The sequence below is a fragment of the Tachypleus tridentatus genome, chromosome 4 (genome assembly GCF_004210375.1).
Source record: "Tachypleus tridentatus isolate NWPU-2018 chromosome 4, ASM421037v1, whole genome shotgun sequence".
NCBI classification, from domain to species: domain Eukaryota; kingdom Metazoa; phylum Arthropoda; class Merostomata; order Xiphosura; family Limulidae; genus Tachypleus; species Tachypleus tridentatus.
Window position 1 is genome coordinate 65,113,472 of NC_134828.1, and position 19,221 is coordinate 65,132,692.

Here is a 19,221-nt window from a genome sequence, read left to right on the forward strand (position 1 = left end):
GGTTTCGATACCCGTGGTGGGCAGAGCACAGATAGCCCATTGTGTAGCTTTGTGCTTAGTTCAAAACAACAACATCATTGTATAGAGTTCAATATGTTGTGTTTAAGCTTATGCAACGTATTATATATATATATGTTGAATACACTTAAACAGAATATATCACATATATGCTTGTAAGCTGAATTGTATGTGTGTTTTAGGTCCCTGTATTCACGTAGGTTGAAGCGGTTTCATCGAGTTTTATAAACCTTTCGGTATCCTGAGCTTTTACTCTTTTTGCTTTTTTGTATTTTCATAAGCTTGTTTGCTTTGAGCACATCCATTCACATCGGCTGTTTTTCGGTGACGGAACGTTGTCAGCGGAAGTGTACCCGATGATAAAGAAATCCGGTCGTCTCTATTCGAGCTTTGTTTGTTAGAACAGCTTTCGAGTTGCTCCTTCATACACACAATGTTCGCAGGAAATAGACGTACATTATCTGAGGGTGGTAAACGTTAGGTACAAAAGTATTCCACTTCATTTTTTTTTTCCAAATTGGTACGTAATATGTAGAACACAATAGCAAGTAATTTAGTTTATTTCGCCTATTTTTATATCTATCTGATATTTCTGACAATAGGCTTTTGAAGAATCAAGTCATATGATCTGACACATTTAGTAAGGCAGAATAATAGAATAAAAACACTGAGAAGATATTAAAGATAGTTAAGTAGAAAGGTAGGACAGAAAGACTAAGAAACAAAACTTAAGTGTAGTAACTGACGTAAAATATTAAAACAATACACATAAAACTGAACCTAAATTTCCTTAAATTATTTTTATAAATAAATGAATTGATAGCATCATAAAATATTTTTTTAATCATGTAAAATTATCTGGTCGAATTTAATAGCTGTAGAGGTCAAAATAACCCCATAGTACGTCGGCACAAACACTAATCAACATAATCAACATCGCAACAGGAAAAGAACAAATAAAGTATGGTGGACTTGGATTCGCTATATATTTGGAATTGTAATGACTGTGCTAGTTATTTGTTAGGCCCGGCATGGCCAGGTGGTTAAGGCACTCAATTCGTAATCCGAGGGTCGCGGGTTCAAATCCCTGTCACACAAAACATGCTCGCCCTTTCAGCCGTGGTGGCGTTATAATGTGACGGTCAATCCCCCAATTCGTTGATAAAAGAGTAGCCCTAGAGTTGGCGGTGGGTGGTGATGACTAGCTGCTTTCCTTCTAGTCTTACACTGCTAAATTAGGGTCGGCTAGCGCAGGTACCCCTCGAGTAGCTTTGCGCGAAATTCAAAACAAAACAAACCAAGCCAAACAACGTAGTTATGCCATTACTTCCACCTTTTCTGAAGTATTGACAGAATACACAAATCCAAATAATGAAAACAGTCTAACAGATATAATCATTAAACTGTTAACATACATCATTAACTTTGTTAAACATAGATAAATTGACACTATTGCACATCAATATCCATGGTGCTATTGCTTCCAACACCTCTCCCGTTAAATTTATACATCTGATTTTTAGATAAAATCAAATTTAAATAATAATAATTAATAAAATAGTGCTAAAAAACAGCCACCTACGTACTAGACTTAAAAAAAATGAATGAAAAATATAAATGGACATGCCCTGAAAAGGACCAGTCTAGAGTTGATATTACTACATATTGATCAGTCAATTCCAACAATATAATAGAAGGAGGAAGAGGTCTGGTGTACCTGACCCTCCTGGGTATAAACATATACCCAAACACCAGAGAGAGAGAGCGAACAACGTAGTTACCATAACAGAATCTTCTCTTTTAGTGTTTTCATGTTCAAAGTACATCATTTTTCTTTGTAGATCTTCCACAAACCATCTAACTAATGAGGACTACGGTTTCCCAGCGCCCGTTTTCATCAGGTCGATCGCATAGAAACCCATATGCATTACCTCCAGCGATTTGACTGTTATATATTGGTATGGAAAACCTGTATATTGGATTCTTTATTCAGATGCTTGAACTTTGTGACGGCTGAATGAATATGTTGTAGAAGCAACTTTGTTCTAAATGCAATTAAGTACAACGGATGTCATTACCTTCGAAACTCAAACGCCTTCCCGATCTAAACACATACTTGTGATATTAATGTATGAATATATTACGCTTGTGATATTAATGTATGAATATATTACGCTTGAAAGGACTGTTATATACCTTTCCCAGAAGGCGATCAATTTTTGGTGGTATCGCACTACTTAAAGTATGCCAACAATGTCAAAATGTAGTTCTTATACATGCCATTCCATCGCAACTTTGGGTAGTTTGTATACTTAAACCCGTTTCAATATAACATACCCAACCTTCTGTATGTGTTAGCTGGCCACAAGAAATTATTAAAGTCTTTCTTGGGTGATCGAAGCCAGTTGCCGATTTTCTTAAGGTGATTACTGTGTTTCAAATGCACTTGTGGGATGAGGTTGGAATACAGGATATTTAACCTAAAAACTGTTGTTGTCGTATTAGTTTCTGTATTTAGCATTTTCTCTGAATTTGGAACTGCTAAAGACTAAAGGGAAGGCAACTAGTAAAATGTTCCCTCCACAAACACGTGCGGAGATTTTGTTTGATCGGATAGCGAAATATGAATGAATCCGAGAGAACGTACGGTCCCAGTGCATGGAGTGCGCTTTTGCACCAACGAGACGCGAAATAAAATATTGGATTCACAGTCCAGGCGTGATGACCAACAGGTAATACCCACACCCAAGAAACTACTCATCAGCGTATACAGCATAATAAGCTATAAGTATCATGTAGAAAATATATTGTTACGTGAGAACGGTTGAGATTCCTGTGACTTGTGTTTCATCATTCTGTTGTTTGTTTTTACAAATGAAACAACAACTTATTTAAAAAATGGAGTCAGGCTGAATTAGAGAAATATTCAAACTGCTTACCTGCATACGTAAAGAGCAACACGCTGCGAACCCTTGAGGTTTGCGTGGTTCCGTATGGGTGATGTTCGTGGGCATTATATAAAGGTGTCCTAAACGGTAAAGACAAGGCTTCCATATCAGAGTTGGAGAAAAAAAACAACAAAATTATATTTGTTCGTGTAAATGAAAATGATGTTTTTATTTTAAAATATCATTAACCTACCTGTTCCAGTATCGCTGTTATACTCTGCAAAATTAGGTTCCGCTGGCAGATCTGTTTGAGTATGCATAGGAGTGCGAGAGATTGATTTTGGTTCGCGAAGAGATTAATGGAGAAAAGGCTTAGAACCATTGTTTTAGACTATACATAGTCTTGTTTTTTACCAACTCTGTTTCTTATACAGCTATATTAACATCATGTTTACCGTAACTTGTACACACACGCTATTAAAACGTGTCAAAATTCAACAAAACATAGAGTTGTAGTATTTCAAGCCACGGTCTAAAAGTAAGGATTATCGAATTCATATTGAAGACTCTATTAATAAACTTTCCTAGCAATATCAGCACCTTCAGTGACATAACCAATAGTGACCTTATTCTTGATAAAGTTTCATGGAACTGACCGTGAGAAAAAATTAGTTGAGCTAAATGTAATGTCGATCGACAAAATAATATAATTCCCATATTATATTATTATAATATATTGAATATAGATATATCAGAGTATATATATATCATACACGGTAGTTACGTTAACCATACACATAAATTTATTAGCACTACATCTGCAATATTCGTGTTACGACTATTCATACCAGTATAATTATCATATGTATATCGCTATAGAACAACGCATGAATGAGAATTGGTTTTATCATCGCGTGTGCTATATATAATAGTAACAATGTTACATTGTTTCGTCAGTGGTTTGCAAGGATCTTTGGAATTATATCAAGCTGTTGGTAACTAGAAAATAATACGCAGTTTGGCAGGATTGTATAAAATTTATAATTGCTTTGTTATAATAAATAGTAAAAATATCGTTAACTTCATTGTGAATTTAATTTGTCATGCCGGGTTCGGATCCCTGTCACACCAAACATGCTCAGCCGTGGGGTCGTTATAATGTGATGGTCAATCCCGCTATTCATTGGTAAAACAGTAGCCCAAGAGTTGGCGGTGGGTGGTGATGGCTAGCTGCCTTCCCTCTGGTCTTACGCTGCTAAATTAGTGACGGCTAGCGCAGATAGCCCTTGAGTAGCTTTGCACAAAATTCAAAAACAAAAACAAAACTTTGTCATTCAAAGTAAAATACTTCACAAATTCATATAAATTAATTGTTATGCCAATTAACAAGATGTATTAAATTTAGTGTAAATTAAATACTTCAGTGGACATGAATAATCATTAGAGCTGAACATAAGACAAATAGTCGCCACAACATTTTTTACGGCATAAATCACGAAGGGAATAAAAACGTACCCTGTTAAACTATTAGTAACTTTTGCTGTGGTCGAAATTTCGGCAAAAATCTCAGCAATATCATGTAAGGCTCGACCAACTTTAGTTATTTAATTTACCCCAAAATCTACATTACTCTAAGACAACCTCTCAAAATACATTCATAATAAAAGCGATTGTAATTAACTAAAAAGCCAAATAAATTGAAATATAAATAAAGTAAGTAGAATGTTTTAACCAATATCAATGAATCAAATTAAGTGGCAAATGAATATAAGCGAGGTTAGTAATTATCAGACATGTTAATGTAAAGACGTCCAGTATTTCGATACATTTTACGAAACATGAATATCTATGCTCATTACAGTATCGCGTACCAAAGTAACAATGCACATAACTTCACCGTACACAGAGGCGAAGTACGAAAGAAACGAAGAAGCTCTCTGTCGTGGAGCGCCCACTGAAAATATTTTCGGAGAGAATCAGCTTTTACAGTACAAGTAAACCGAGTAAAAGAATGCGTGTTATGTATGCTTAAAGATAAACACAAGTTTAGTTTTTAATAAAATTCACTGAATATTTAGTTTAACTATAGTGTTAAGTTTATATCATAATAAGTTCGATTTATTGTGAAAGTAAAGAGGCGAATGACCCCTTTTGCCTTCCTTGCGAGCGCCCATGTTCTCGATGAACTTATAGCTGGTTCGTTAGGCTATGCCGAACGAGTTATTGACTATAACGTATTTTATTTCATAAAGACTTAGTTCATTTTCTTTAGGAGCTGCTATAAATGTCAGTATCAGTGTTTTGTTTTTGTAAAAACATTGGTTACTTCTTGTTCAAAGATTATAACTTGCCGAAGTTTATCAGTTATTTTACTGTTTGCCCTACTTATTCCGGATTACCTAAGGTAAACAAACGTTCTGCTCCTTTACTTTTATAGTCAGCCAACAGCACAAGATTGGTTAACGCGTAAGATTATCAAAGTTCGTTTTAAATAATTAAAAAACATCAGAGTTTAAGATAATTTATATTTCTATGTAATCATATAACAACGTATGAGTAAGGTGTAAATAGAAGTCAAGCGGAATGTGAGCAAAAAAGAAGCAGATTACTTATGTGTAGCTATCGCAAAACACGTGGAAAGTTTGTTTTTAACACGAGGATTGTAATGGAATCTCTCTTTCTAGTTCACACAGACTGCTAGACAAACGTTGGGAGGAATAGATGGATAGTAAAGTCAGTAATTAGTTTCATTGGCCCAGTCGATTGATTTACGAGTTTATCTGTTCAGTATCATACTTTGAAATAACGTTTCTGGTTTACGTCTTTCTGCGTCCGTCTAATTATCACATTAGGAATCAAATCTCTTCTACAACACGCTGCCTAGTTCTATAAATAGAGTGTTGACTCGAAAATTAGCTCATTCATCCACGTCTGTGTGAAATATTAGATAATCTAGTGTAATGAAGGTTTTCTCCTATGGGCTTACTGCTACAGTTTAAAAGCAAAAGGAATTAAAGAAAACAATCAAAATTACAGTAATATAGACATGTAATAAGAAAATAAAAAATACTGTTTTCCTTATTCCAAGTACATGGCGTTTGTTACACGGGATTATTGAATTTACAGTAATCAGGTCTGTAATACAGAAGCAAGTGGAACAAGCAGGTGACTATACAATTGCTTGTGTAATAAACATTCATCAAGAGAACTAAGTGAATAGACAGTACATTTTCGGACTGAAAATATGTAAGATATATTTGCTTTCTAATAGTCGTGAACATATTTGGTACGATTATTCTAGTAAAGCTTGTGTATGATGCAAGTCAAGAAGAGAAACTTTTTTTTAAATTACAAGCCTGAACATGTTCTCATCACTGTGGCTTAAGTAGTTACTGATGTATTTATTCATTTTACCTAACGCTTATCTAGAAAAGTCTGAACAGAGTCGTATTTCTGTGCAGTTTTATTAGTTTTACACCCTCAAACCGCTGAATAACGCTAGTTTATATCCATTATCGTAATTTATAGGTCCACTTTCAAATTTTTTACTAGGCCACGTTCCATTTCTACCCCATACTTCCCTCGTTGCATACAAACTCGTAGTTTACTCTTTTCTCGTAATTCTGTTAATGACACATTCTTGTTGCGTGAGGGCTGCGTATGGTCTAGTTATTATCGTGTCCAGCTGTGGATCGAAAAATCCGGGGTTTGATACATGAGCCGATGAATTCGCTTACAATTTACCAATATGTAAACTTTTAAGAATTGAAATCAATGATATAACTTCTCCAAAATTGGAGGGAGGGGCATCTAAATACCACATCAGACCTAGAGGTAGAATCCATATGATGGTCCAAGGGAAAAAGCCCTGGTCGCTCTTTAATTGTACCCATTTTATGAGGCAAATTAATGCTGTTTTAAAATGTAATGCTGGTAGGTTATTTTTATATATCAAGGAATATAAAGATACTTCAATATACTCATTGAACTACACAGAATACGAATCCAAGAATAGCAGAAATTCATTAAACATGCATATCATAAATGTGGCTGGTATTGAAATTATTTTTATTCCTGGTAATAACATTATACGTTTAAAGGATGTGAGCCAATCCAGTTCTGAATAAGTTTTTCCTTAATTTCAGAGTAGCCATTTACGTATGACCGTAAGATGGATATTACATCCGTGAGACTTGGGGAAAAGTTTTAACTTATCGGTTGTGAACAGAGAATAAAAGTCAAAATAAATTCAATTATTCGGCTCAAAAAGCCATAAAAGTTATTATGGTGGGGTTGATGCTGGTTGTCTGTGTTCGTTTTGATACGTAGTTCAAAAAGTAGGAGAGGCTAAACCTGAATTCTAGTAGTCCCAGAACTGGCTGTTTAGCCCACGTGTACGTAACGTGCCATTTGGGTTGAAAATTTCAAGTTCTTTATCTTTTTTTTTTTTCCGCTTGCATCTTCACATAATACATCACGTTCGCTAAACCTTAACAATTAGAGTAAATATGTGTTAAAATTCGCAAGGCATGAATAAAAAGTTTGCACGTGAGAGTTATTTGTGTATACTTATAATGTTGTTTAACTGAAACACAGTTTGAGACGTAAAAACATCAATCGAAACAGGCAAAAAAAGAGCTGTATAAATATCGTTGAGGTTTGGTTCTTTGATTGTCGCCAAGAACATCAGTGAGGCTAAGTTTCTAAGGCAACCAATACAGAAAGCCTTTGATACGTTTGATTTTCGTTGCCAACAAGATATCTAGTAAGTAAATAAATACTGAAAGAGCTTCGCTCCATGATTTTATAAATGTAAAACAAACAAACTTCATGTTTAACAAACTACAAAAGTGCTTGTTGCATATACGAAGAAATTTTATCGCTTAGTTGACGAGAGCTGACTCACCGTTATGATTGTTAAAAATAGATCACAGTAACTTCTGGCTCGACGGTGTATAAATAACAGTGATAAATAATTATGACAGATTGGTTTCAGTATATGTGCGTGTATATAGTCGTAACAGGTTACCTTTTGGGTTGTCATCGAAACGATGACGATAGTAGTGCGACAGCTAGTTATATGAGTTTTGTCACATAACTGATTATTACAATTAATAATATGACGATTCTTTACATTTTTTATGTTTCTATCGTAGAGTTGGATTTCACTAGTGAGCTGATGTTGACAGTAATATTACAACTGGTTATTTGATTTATGTGAAGACTAACAGTTTGATTGAACTGATTATGACATCATAGCATAATTGGTTAACTTGAATTATGTAAGAACTGGATGTTTATCACTGAAATGATGATTACAGAAAACAATAAGTGGTTACTTGAGTTCTGTCACTAAGCTAGTTGTCATGACTAATGTGAAAACTGAATACGTTAAGTCTGTTATACTGTTATCATCTCTAAGTGATTACTTGAGTTCTGCCACTAAGCTAGTTGTCATGACTAATTTGAAAACTGAATACGTTAAGTCTGTTATACTGTTATCATCTCAATAAGTGGTTACTTGAGTTCTGCCACTAAGCAAGTTGTCATGACTGATGTGAAAACTGAATACGTTAAGTCTGTTATACTGTTATCATCTCAATAAGTGGTTATTTGAGTTCTGCCACTAAGCTAGTTGTCATGACTAATGTGAAAACTGAATACGTTAAGTCTGTTATACTGTTATCATCTCAATAAGTGGTTACTTGAGTTCTGCCACTAAGCTAGTTGTCATGACTAGATGTGAAAACTGAATACCCTAAGTCTGTTATACTGTTATCATCTCAATAAGTGGTTACTTGAGTTCTGCCACTAAGCTAGTTGTCATGACTAATGTGAAAACTGAATACGTGAAGTCTGTTATACTGTTATCATCTCTAAGTGATTACTTGAGTTCTGCCACTAAGCTAGTTGTCATGACTAATGTGAAAACTGAATACGTTAAGTCCGTTATGCTGTTATCATCTCAATAAGTGGGTACTTGAGTTTTGCCACTAAGCTAGTTGTCATGACTAATGTGAAAACTGAATACGTTAAGTCTGTTATACTGTTATCATCTCAATAAGTGGTTACTTGAGTTCTGCCACTAAGCTAGTTGTCATGACTAATGTGAAAACTGAATACGTTAAGTCTGTTATACTGTTATCATCTCTAAGTGATTACCTGAGTTCTGCCACTAAGCTAGTTGTCATGACTAATGTGAAAACTGAATACGTTAAGTCCGTTATACTGTTATCATCTCAATAAGTGGTTACTTGAGTTCTGTCACTAAGCTAGTTGTGATGACTAATGTGAAAACTGAATACGTTAAGTCTGTTATACTGTTATCATCTCTAAGTGATTACTTGAGTTCTGTCACTAAGCTAGTTGTCATGGGTAATGTGAAAACTGAATACGTTAAGTCTGTTATACTGTTATCATCTCTAAGTGATTACTTGGGTTCTGTCACTGGATTAGTCATCATGATTGGTGTGAAAACCGAATATGCGAGCTCTATTATTGTGGTCATGGTAAAGTTACATCATAACTGTTACATATTTCTAACAGCTGTTTGTGACAGATAATATGTGGCGATTGTTTTGATTCTGGCATTAAGTGATGTGAGAAACTGTTTGTTTAAGATCCTGTCACCAAGCTTACGACAGTCAAATCATGACTGGTTATTTATGTTCTTTTTCTGAAATAATGATGTTAGTAGTTTCACACTGGATTATTTGGTTTTCTGTCACTGAGTTTATGACAGAAATATAACTTTTGTTCTGTCACTGAAATGATGGTAGTAATATATCGCCGGTTATTTGTGTGCAGCCAGTGATGGAAATTACTAATTGTCAATTCTGTATCATCAATGGCGATTGTGGTAGTTAATGTCATGGTGGGTGTCGTTTCCATTATGTAACTAGAGTGATTGAAATAGGAATATGAGATCGATTTATTGGATTTCAGCGACGGGAACTATGACGATGACGAAAGTGTTACGTGTGTTTCGTTACGATTTTGTTGATGACAGGAATGCTGGACCAATGATGACAGTGGTATAACGTCTTTTTTGTGCTTGTCACTGAGCTAGTGTGCAAAATATTCACATACCGTTAGGTCTGTTGATTAAGAGGTAAACATAAACATAATTTTAAGCTTGAGTTAAAACTCTTACCACTTTAACAAGTAACCTTAAATTAGGTTTTCTACTAAAACACAACAGAATAATCTTTTATGTGTATACACTGACATCTCTTACTATGGACCTAACTTGTCTTATATGTCCTACAATTGATCAAACTGAAATCTTCGCATTGTTATTGTGTTTTGTTTGTTTGTTTTGAATTATGTGTCTTACGTGTCCTACTATTGATCAAACTGCTATCTTTGCATTGTTATTGTGTTTTGCTTGTTTGTTTTGAATTTCGCGCAAAGCTACACAAGGGCTATATGCGCTAGCCCTCCCTAATTTAGCAGTGTAAAACTAGAGGGAATGCAGCTAGTCATCATTATCCACAGCCAATTCTTGGGCTACTCTTTTCACAACGAATTGTGGGATTGAACATAACATTATAACACCCCCACAGCGGAAAGGGGGAGCATGTTTGGTGTGACGAGGATTCGAACCCGTGACTCTCAGATTATGAGTCGAGTCCTTTGACTGCCTGTTACTGTGTGTTTATGCTTATATATATTTTTTGTCAACGTTGTAAATGTATAGCGGAAATACACGCAGTGTTTCAACATGTTACAATTTTTACACTGGTGCTTCAGTATTCTCATTTTATTGTTCTCTGTGAATGAAGGTGAAGTTTGAAGTCAAATTCTCCAATTGATAAATTCGTCTGAGATGTGTTAGTACACATTACTTTAACGTCATTTATCAGAAGTACATTTAACGATATATATATATAAATGCTGTTTGGTATTTTCTATTTTGTAACAGGTTATTAACCTTTATAGGTTTAGAAGGGCGTGGAAATTTTACGGTTGAAGCGTGTGTGTATGTGTGTGTTTGTATACATATAGAGAAAGAAAACACAGAGTACGTGCATCCGTGTATGAAAGAGTAAATGTATTTTGACAAATGAAATTAAAAGAGACATGAAAAAGTCAATTACGGCCATTTAATATTTTAATAATTTCAACAAATGGTTAGGAAGAGGGTCACCAAACAGCGCACAACGTATTTCAACAAATGGTTAGGAAGAGGGTCACCAAACAGCGCACAACGTATTTCAACAAATGGTTAGGAAGAAGGTCACCAAACAGCGCACAACGTATTCCAACAAATGGTTAGGAAGAAGGTCACCAAACAGCGCACAACGTATTTCAACAAATGGTTAGGAAGAGGGTCACCAAACAGCGCACAACGTATTTCAACAAATGGTTAGGAAGAGGGTCACCAAACAGCGCACAACGTATTTCAACACATGGTTAGGAAGAAGGTCACCAAACAGCGCACAACGTATTTCAACAAATGGTTAGGAAGAGGGTCACCAAACGGCGCACAACGTATTTCAACAAATGGTTAGGAAGAGGGTCACCAAACAGCGCACAACGTTTTCTCCATATGTGAACAAACCTTATCCACAAACTTTATTCTGTTCACACGATTATTTTATTTTAATACAATGTGAGTCACTTTCTCCAGTGAGCCCCTTCTAGTACTTTTTAAGTGATAAAAATTGTTCAGTGGTCCCTTTATTTTAATGGAAAACAAAACAAAACACTGCTTGCCATAAGAACTAGCCACAACTAATGTTTCGAAATATAAAGTTTTAGCCCCAGATATTACATATAAAAGTTCCAGTTACAAAGCCTTATGCAACACCTCTTTTCAAAGGTTGCCTTTTACTACATCATTTCATTGGTATTCTTAACCCAGACATCATTTAAGTAATACTTTTATATACTGTTCACGTTTCTAATAATGATACCCATAAAACATGAACAGAAACAAGATAAATTTCTTCTAATAAATTTATACTCCGTTTCCAACATAAAAACGAGAAAATTCAGCGATTCATTCCTTCACTGGTATTGTCGTTTTGAATATTATCGAGTCGATTGTATTAACCTGTATCAAGTAATCGGAAGATTATAGTGAAGACGTACCAATTTTTCATGTTTCAGAGTGAGTGCGCCACTCAAGTTCAAATCTGCCAGTTTTAGATAAGCATCGCTAGGAATGATGGGAGAGCTTTGAGAATCGAAAATACTTTACTTGTTACAAAAAAACAAACAACTGAAATCCAAACCATCTTGGTCTCGTTGCTATCTGATTACATAACATATAAATCTAGTCTGTTGTATTGTCACAATAAAGATTATTTTAAACAATCTCATAAGAAAGTATTATGTCGCAAGTGTGTGTATGTGTGTATGTTTTCTTATAGCAAAACCACATCGGACTATTTGATGAGTTCACCGAGGGGAATCGAACCACTGATTTTAGCGTTGTAAATCCGTAAACTTACCGCCGTACCAGCGGGAGACATTATGTCGTAAAACAACATCAAACCTATAAATCCTGATGGTTTTAATAATAACGCATTATTACACATAATAATAAACACAAGTTTAAAAAGTTAACAAATTGTTTAAAAAATACAAATTTGGCATGTCAAACTAGTCGCCGTGTTTTTCATGTTTTGTTAATTTATTCTTTAGGGGCATTATTATGCTGATGTTATTATTGTGTTTTTATGAATTTGAACTAAGTACTTTTCATTAACTTATTTGTAGTTTTTAATTTGTTTTAAAATACGTAGAGAATGAAAATGTGCAGGAAGTGTTTATAATGCTTACAACATGTACACTTTACAGTTTCAAATTCATTACTGAAAACGAAACCCGATCATAAGGGACATTGGTGCATGTTCTCCACAGTAACTAAAGAGACCTGTATTAAATGTTTAATTACTAAAAAGTGTAGTATTACCATCCAAGTACTTTTTGTAACTGTAGGAATGAGAGACTGGAAACACGCTTGTTATTAATTGTGGCTGAAACTGATCGTATTTCTGACCGTATTTTATAGGCAAGAGTTCTGTGTGTAGAGAAACGAACACTTATTAATTAACTTAAAGATCCGATAACTCTGGTTCTCTCGAAAGGCATATATCCAGTCATGAGAAATTGTGGAATGTTTAAACACCGAATGCAAAAGCTATCATACCTGGGTTAATTTGCTGACTAAATTTAGTACCAGCTTTACAGTTACTAACTTTATATTGTTTTTATAAATGTTACTGTGAGTAAAACTTGCACTACATTTTCATTCCTGTCAGTAACGTGAGATACGTACGCCAGCTTATTACGAGTTCTGGTTTTGTGTCTAAAAGAATATTGTAGACGACCATATTTAATGAAAAAATAAAAATAAAAGTTACTCCTGGCTAACAACAGTTAACAGTATTCTTACCTGTGGTTATAATACGATAGGTTTTTGTGATAGGAAAGGGACTGGTGGTATGGAGTTCACCTCGTTCAGAGGACCTGACTTGTGTGTTTCACTTGGTTGGACAGACTATACACAGAGACCTGGACGTTTATTGATCGGGAATTGTGAGCTAGAAGCCCGCCTACTTCATGAGTTCTCAAACGTAATAGTGGGGTTTTATTTTAATTCTGCTGTTTACTTCCTGGAACGTGTGTGATTGGTTAATCCTTTGTAGCTTTGTCGTGTCAGTATCACTCCGTTTTTGTTTTGTTTTTTTACTTTGCTATGGCTTCCTTTCTATAATTTTCTATGTTAGCTCTCTGTGTCTGTTGAAACATTTGGGTCGTACCTATCTCTATGTATCTGTAGAACACAACAATATATGAATGGCTTTGCTCACGTTTTACACTCAGTTCATTTGTCAAAGTTCAAAGTAATTGGACACTACATGTTTTGTGACTCTATATTTTGCTATTTAATGGAGGTTAAAAGGCAATATTAAAGTCACAGTGGTAAAAGTAAATATATATGTATACATATTGAGACAGAAAGTATGTGACATGAAAACAATGTTTAGGTTTTGTTCACAAGCTTGTGCAATCTACTGATTTTTAAGACATTCTCTGATTGCCATATCAGTTTTATAATTTGAACATGTCTTGTGTCCACCATATTACCCTTGAAAGATGAACTTGTGTTTAAACATGGTACAGACCATGTAATACAAACTATGTTATCGCTGTGGTGGTTTTGTGATATTAAGGGAAATTATATTACAGAATCCGTTTTGGTTACGTGTTAAAATGTAGGCATGTTTTTCAAAAGCCGTACTGATCTGTGCAATATTTCTATATTGTGAGATTGTGTTACGAAGTTATCATTGATCATCTTTTTTGCCATATATGTATGTGTATGGGAATATATATATATATATATACATACACGTTTCTGTTGATTGTGTATTGGTTTTACAGCACAGGAGTAAAAGTTATGGTTTATATAGTTTTTTGTTTGTATTTATGGAAAACTTACTAGGACTGTCTGTCACTGTCTATAATTTTAAACAGTTGACTAAAGGGATGGCAGTCAGTCAGCAGCATCCACCATCCACCCTAAAGGATTGACACTCACTCTTATAACGCACCCACAGTTTGAAATACGGGGAGTGTTTACATAGATTATTTGGATATATTAATATAATGGCAGGTTTTAGTGCAAATATCTAGTACCTATGTAATTTGTTCACTGTGCGTTTTTGACCTACTGGGCTGTGTAAGACCGTGAGCAGTGAAAGTCTTGAAAGACTTGTGACTAAAAAATGTGTTTCTGCTCTGCCTATGTACATGGGAAATTTATACAACGCAGTTGTTAAACGGATTAGGGTTAATGAACACAAGAATGTTCTCATTGAAGGTGAAAATAGCAGAGTGGCTGTATTTAACGCATTAAATTTATGTTAAGCTTGTAGTAAAAATTCATTTCTGCATATATTTGTTATTCTTTGAGAACGTTATACTCTTATACTCCACAGACTGTTCTCTATCGATTTTTCAAACCTTCCAATGGCCTATGAAATATCTTCTTTCAAGCTCATTTAATTTACGATATTTTGGCATTTTTCCTGCTCTTTCATGCTAGTAATCTACCTGTCTGAAATGTGGGTTTGTATTTATATTCTCTTAGTTTTCTTTTAATGTAGGATTGGGGATCTGAGCCCTGTTTCTGCTTCACATGCTTAGCTTTTTCAGTGTTGGAGGATCCATTAAAAACTGACAGTCAGTCTCGTTATTTTGGAGCTTAACGTACCAGGTTATGGACCTACAAGTCTAGCGTTAGTGTTCTATTACCAGAAAATAATTATGATAATCACGATCTGTACTTTGTTCTTTGAAACCGTTGGGACGTTATAAGAGTGACGGTCAAATCCCACTCTTCGGTTATACAAGAGTAGCGCAAATCGTTGTAATTTTTGTTCACAGTTTTACTTTCAGTTCAATATTAAAAACGGTTGTCCCTAAAACATAGGCAATTCAGCCCACTGTGCGTATAAAGTGTTTAGATATTTTTGGTATGGCTGTGTATTCACACTGCGATTAACGTCACAGTGATTGTATAACATGGTAGGGAACTAGTTATAGTTTTACTGTTTCATTGAATGCGATTCAATCCTTAGTGTCCAATCCATAAAACAATGCTCTTTTCAAAACGACAACATTTGAAACCACTTAGCTTAGCCTTTTTGAATATTTAAACGGTATAGAAAACTTGATTTACGTAATTTTTGTATTTCTGACAGTGTGGGCCACAAACTTTACATCAATGCGATTAAACCAAAGCTTTCAAGAAAGAGAAAATGCTATCACGTAACAAGGCCAACATTCTGAAACCCTGCTTAGTCCTGAGGTTCACTTATCAGGAAAATCAAAGCAAGACGCATTATTCAAGTGTCAATACTCCTTAACGTGTATATACATTTTACTAATATTTGCATTTATTAAAGTTGAATGTTCAATTATTTTTCAGCCAATTGCCTTGATTAATACTCAAACCAGAGTATGCATAAAAAAGAACCAAGTTTATGAATATTTCTTGTGTAACTGTATTTATTGAAGGTCTGAATTCTTATGTATAATATTTGCATTTTGTGTTCAAAATTGTCAACACCAAGTGCCATCTTTGGCCATTTTAAATTTGGATTCGATAACCCAACGTCTTTAAGTAATCGCCTTTACAAAGCCTTTAGCCGCCTGTAAAAAGGTTTTTCGTGTAATACTTGACTGGAAATCCAAGAACTCTAAAGTGAGGGAAAGAAGTCACTTGTGGCTTTAATATTATCTCTATGGTAGCAGAATGTTTGTTCCCATCAATACTTCTCTGTGGTTTTGCAATATGAAAGAGAACACCTTCAATAACAAGTTTAATGCAGAAAGCATGTGTGGAAATAGTTAGAAGGAACAAAAATGGAAATATGTGTAATTAGGAATGCGGTTGTAATAGAATGACTTGTGCACACTAATTTAAGAAATATAATAATAAATTTAGTTACCCGTTAGGGTTGTTGAACTGATTAACAGCAATAGATGGTTACACATTAGTGATATTGACCCAAACGTCCTTGAAATCATTTGCTTATATATATTTATTGTCAGTAAAATATTTTCTAGGCGAGATAAAGTAACTATGGAAACACTTTGAAGTTACAGAAACATTCTAATGTGCTTGTCTACAATGTGTAAATAAAATGAATAGAAGCATACAAAACGACTTTAAAGTGAGGTTCCAAGTTCTACCTCTGCAATCGTTCTTTAACAGCCCATGGCTTTATTCAAGTGAAAAATATAAAGCCTACCGGAGAGGAGGGAAAATTCCAGCTGACTTGTTCTGATTTCGATTTCTACACTTGTTTGTGTTGTGTTCAGAAAACAGATGTTATTGACACTTAAATGATGCGTATTGCTTTGACTTCTCTGATAAGCGAACTCTAGAAAAAAGCATGGTCTGAGAATGTTGGCAGCATCATGTGATGGTTTTATTTATCTTAAAAACTTTGATTTTATTGAATTAATGCAGAGTTTGCACTCCACATTGCAATCACTTTCTACAGTTAGTCATTGAATAATAAGGTTATGTATGCACGCACACATAGAGATACGTATTTGTACGTTAGTATTGTATGTAATCCACTGAAGCATCGCATTGTGGTGATACTATAGTTTTTCTTCTTTATACGAGACTAAATCTGCTTTTCGAACTACTGAAAATCAGAGGCTCTATTTCCACCTTCTCCTGTAACTCTTGCGGTAAGGCCAAACAAGAAAAAAAACGTTGCGTAAGATTCGTCATGAATGTGAAGTAACAATGTAGATGAATCACAAGTTTTACAGCAGCTTACATCACGTTTCGTGTCGGCTTTGAATATATAAAATATCCAAGGCCTGGTAATAAAAATAAATGAAGTAATTTTTTGAGTACGTCACGTAAAATTTAAAATTAATTGAGGTCAGTGGTTAACGACGTTATACATTTTAATACTTTTTTTCTTTCTTCTTTTCTGTTGGGTTTTAACTGTTGTTTATACGGTTTTTGAGAAGTTGATATTAATACGTATTTTGTCCAGAGTTGCGTAGTCCACTGGAGGGTAAGGATTCGATTGTCCTGCTTAAAATAACAACAAAGAACAGATTATCAATCTTTATCCAGTTTTTGATATTTCATTCAGTATTTGAAATGACCGCTATTGTTAACTTAATAATGAACGTTTTAAATTAATATTTTGGAACATAATTGGAAATATTATACGTAATCAGCATATTGTGACACAAAAGTCTGCTCAGTTTTATACAAACAGATTTCACTTGATCTTCATTTAACGCTACTTTTGCATATTTCGAAAAGTCTCGATATACGAACAGTTATCCCAGATATTGATCTAATCAGCAAGCTATGTAACGAATTAATAGGCTAGAGGGAAGGCAGCTGTTCAACGAATTAACAGACTGCAGGGAAGGCAGCTGTTTAAAGAGCTAATTGGCTGGACAGAAGGCAACTGTTTAATAAACTAATAGGCTAGAGGGAAAGCAACTATTTATCAAACTAATAGTTAAAGGGAAGGCAATATTTATCGAATTAATAGGCTAGAGGAAAGGCGGTGTTTATGGAACTAATAGACTAGATTGAAGACATCTGTTTAACATCCGCTGAAATCTCTTGTGCAACTGAAATCGAATAGTTGGATTTTCGCGCCGTTCTCCAACAGCTACACAATGCGTATGTGGAGCACTTCAAGTGCAAACTGTGGACCTTCGTATCCGTAGTCTAGCACGCTAACCACTCTGTAACGCCTGGTCAGCCGATAACTGTGGAATATCTATACCACAACGACCCGGCATAGCTAGGTGGTTAGGACTCTTGACTCGTAATTTGAGGGTCGTGGATTCGAATCCCCGTCACACCAAACATGCTCGCCCTTTCAGGTATGAGGGCGACATAAAGTGACGATCAATCCTATTATTCCTTGGTAACAGAGTAGCCCAAGAGTTATCGGTGGTAACTAGTTGCCTTCCTTCTTGTCTTACACTGCTAAATTAGGGACGGCTAGCGCAGATAGCCCTTGTGTGGCTTTGCGCGAAATTCAAAACAAATAAACAAATGTAGGCGACGAAAACTACTAATTACACTGCAGACAAATAGCGAACGAACGATGAAAATTGATTAAAAATCAATTGTATCATAGCTACACCTTTTGCTTGTGAATTTGTTTTCCCTTATACAGCAGTAAATAGTAAAATTTATAAATGCTAAAGAAATATATGTAAAGAGCTAATATCTACTCGGTATGATATCTTATTAAATTTTGTACTAATTTCCAATATTATAGCTAGTATATAAAGAGCAAACTTATTTGTCTGTTGTAAGAATAAACATTCGTAAAAACTGAGTAGTGATACAAAATGTTTTGCAAACAAAAAGGATAATACAATAATGTTGTAAAGATTAAGAGAACGAACTTGGAACTGTCCATAAAGAAATATATCCATGACTTTAAATTTAAAAATATCAAACTAATTTTTCAAGCCTATTTTTTCTCTCTTATTCAGTTTTGAAAAATCGCTCTTTTTTGTAAACATATTATATTCATCTTTTTAATGTACGTTTATTTCGCGCATCTGAACTGACAGATGGGTTGTCACTTATTTCCAAGCTTCATGGTTTTCTGCCTCCACTCCACAAGAATCAACTTGAGTTTATTCCAAGTCGTTTACTAACGATTATAGATTCTATTCATAAACTAAACACTGTTATTTCGTGTGTTTTTTTTTTACTTTTCTGTCTTTCTTTTTTAACGGAAGGGGTCACTAATAAAAATAACAGTATTCTGTGCTGTCAAACAGA

The 19,221-nt window shown here is 34.7% G+C and overlaps 1 protein-coding gene and 1 long non-coding RNA gene across 7 annotated transcripts in view; one reads left to right on the forward strand and one right to left on the reverse strand.

Moving 5' to 3' along the window:
- Window positions 1–13,480, reverse strand: part of LOC143249314 (uncharacterized) — a 33,879-nt gene extending 20,399 nt beyond the window's left edge. For both annotated transcript variants that reach the window (XR_013027716.1, XR_013027715.1), the window contains exons 1-2: window positions 13,312–13,480; window positions 2,958–3,046 (exon numbers count right to left, since the gene is read on the reverse strand). This is a non-coding gene — a long non-coding RNA (uncharacterized LOC143249314). The remainder of the gene's footprint in view (window positions 1–2,957; window positions 3,047–13,311) is intronic.
- Window positions 1–19,221, forward strand: part of LOC143249311 (multiple PDZ domain protein-like) — a 182,131-nt gene that overhangs the window by 68,358 nt on the left and 94,552 nt on the right. The gene's annotated exons all lie outside the window — the stretch shown is intronic.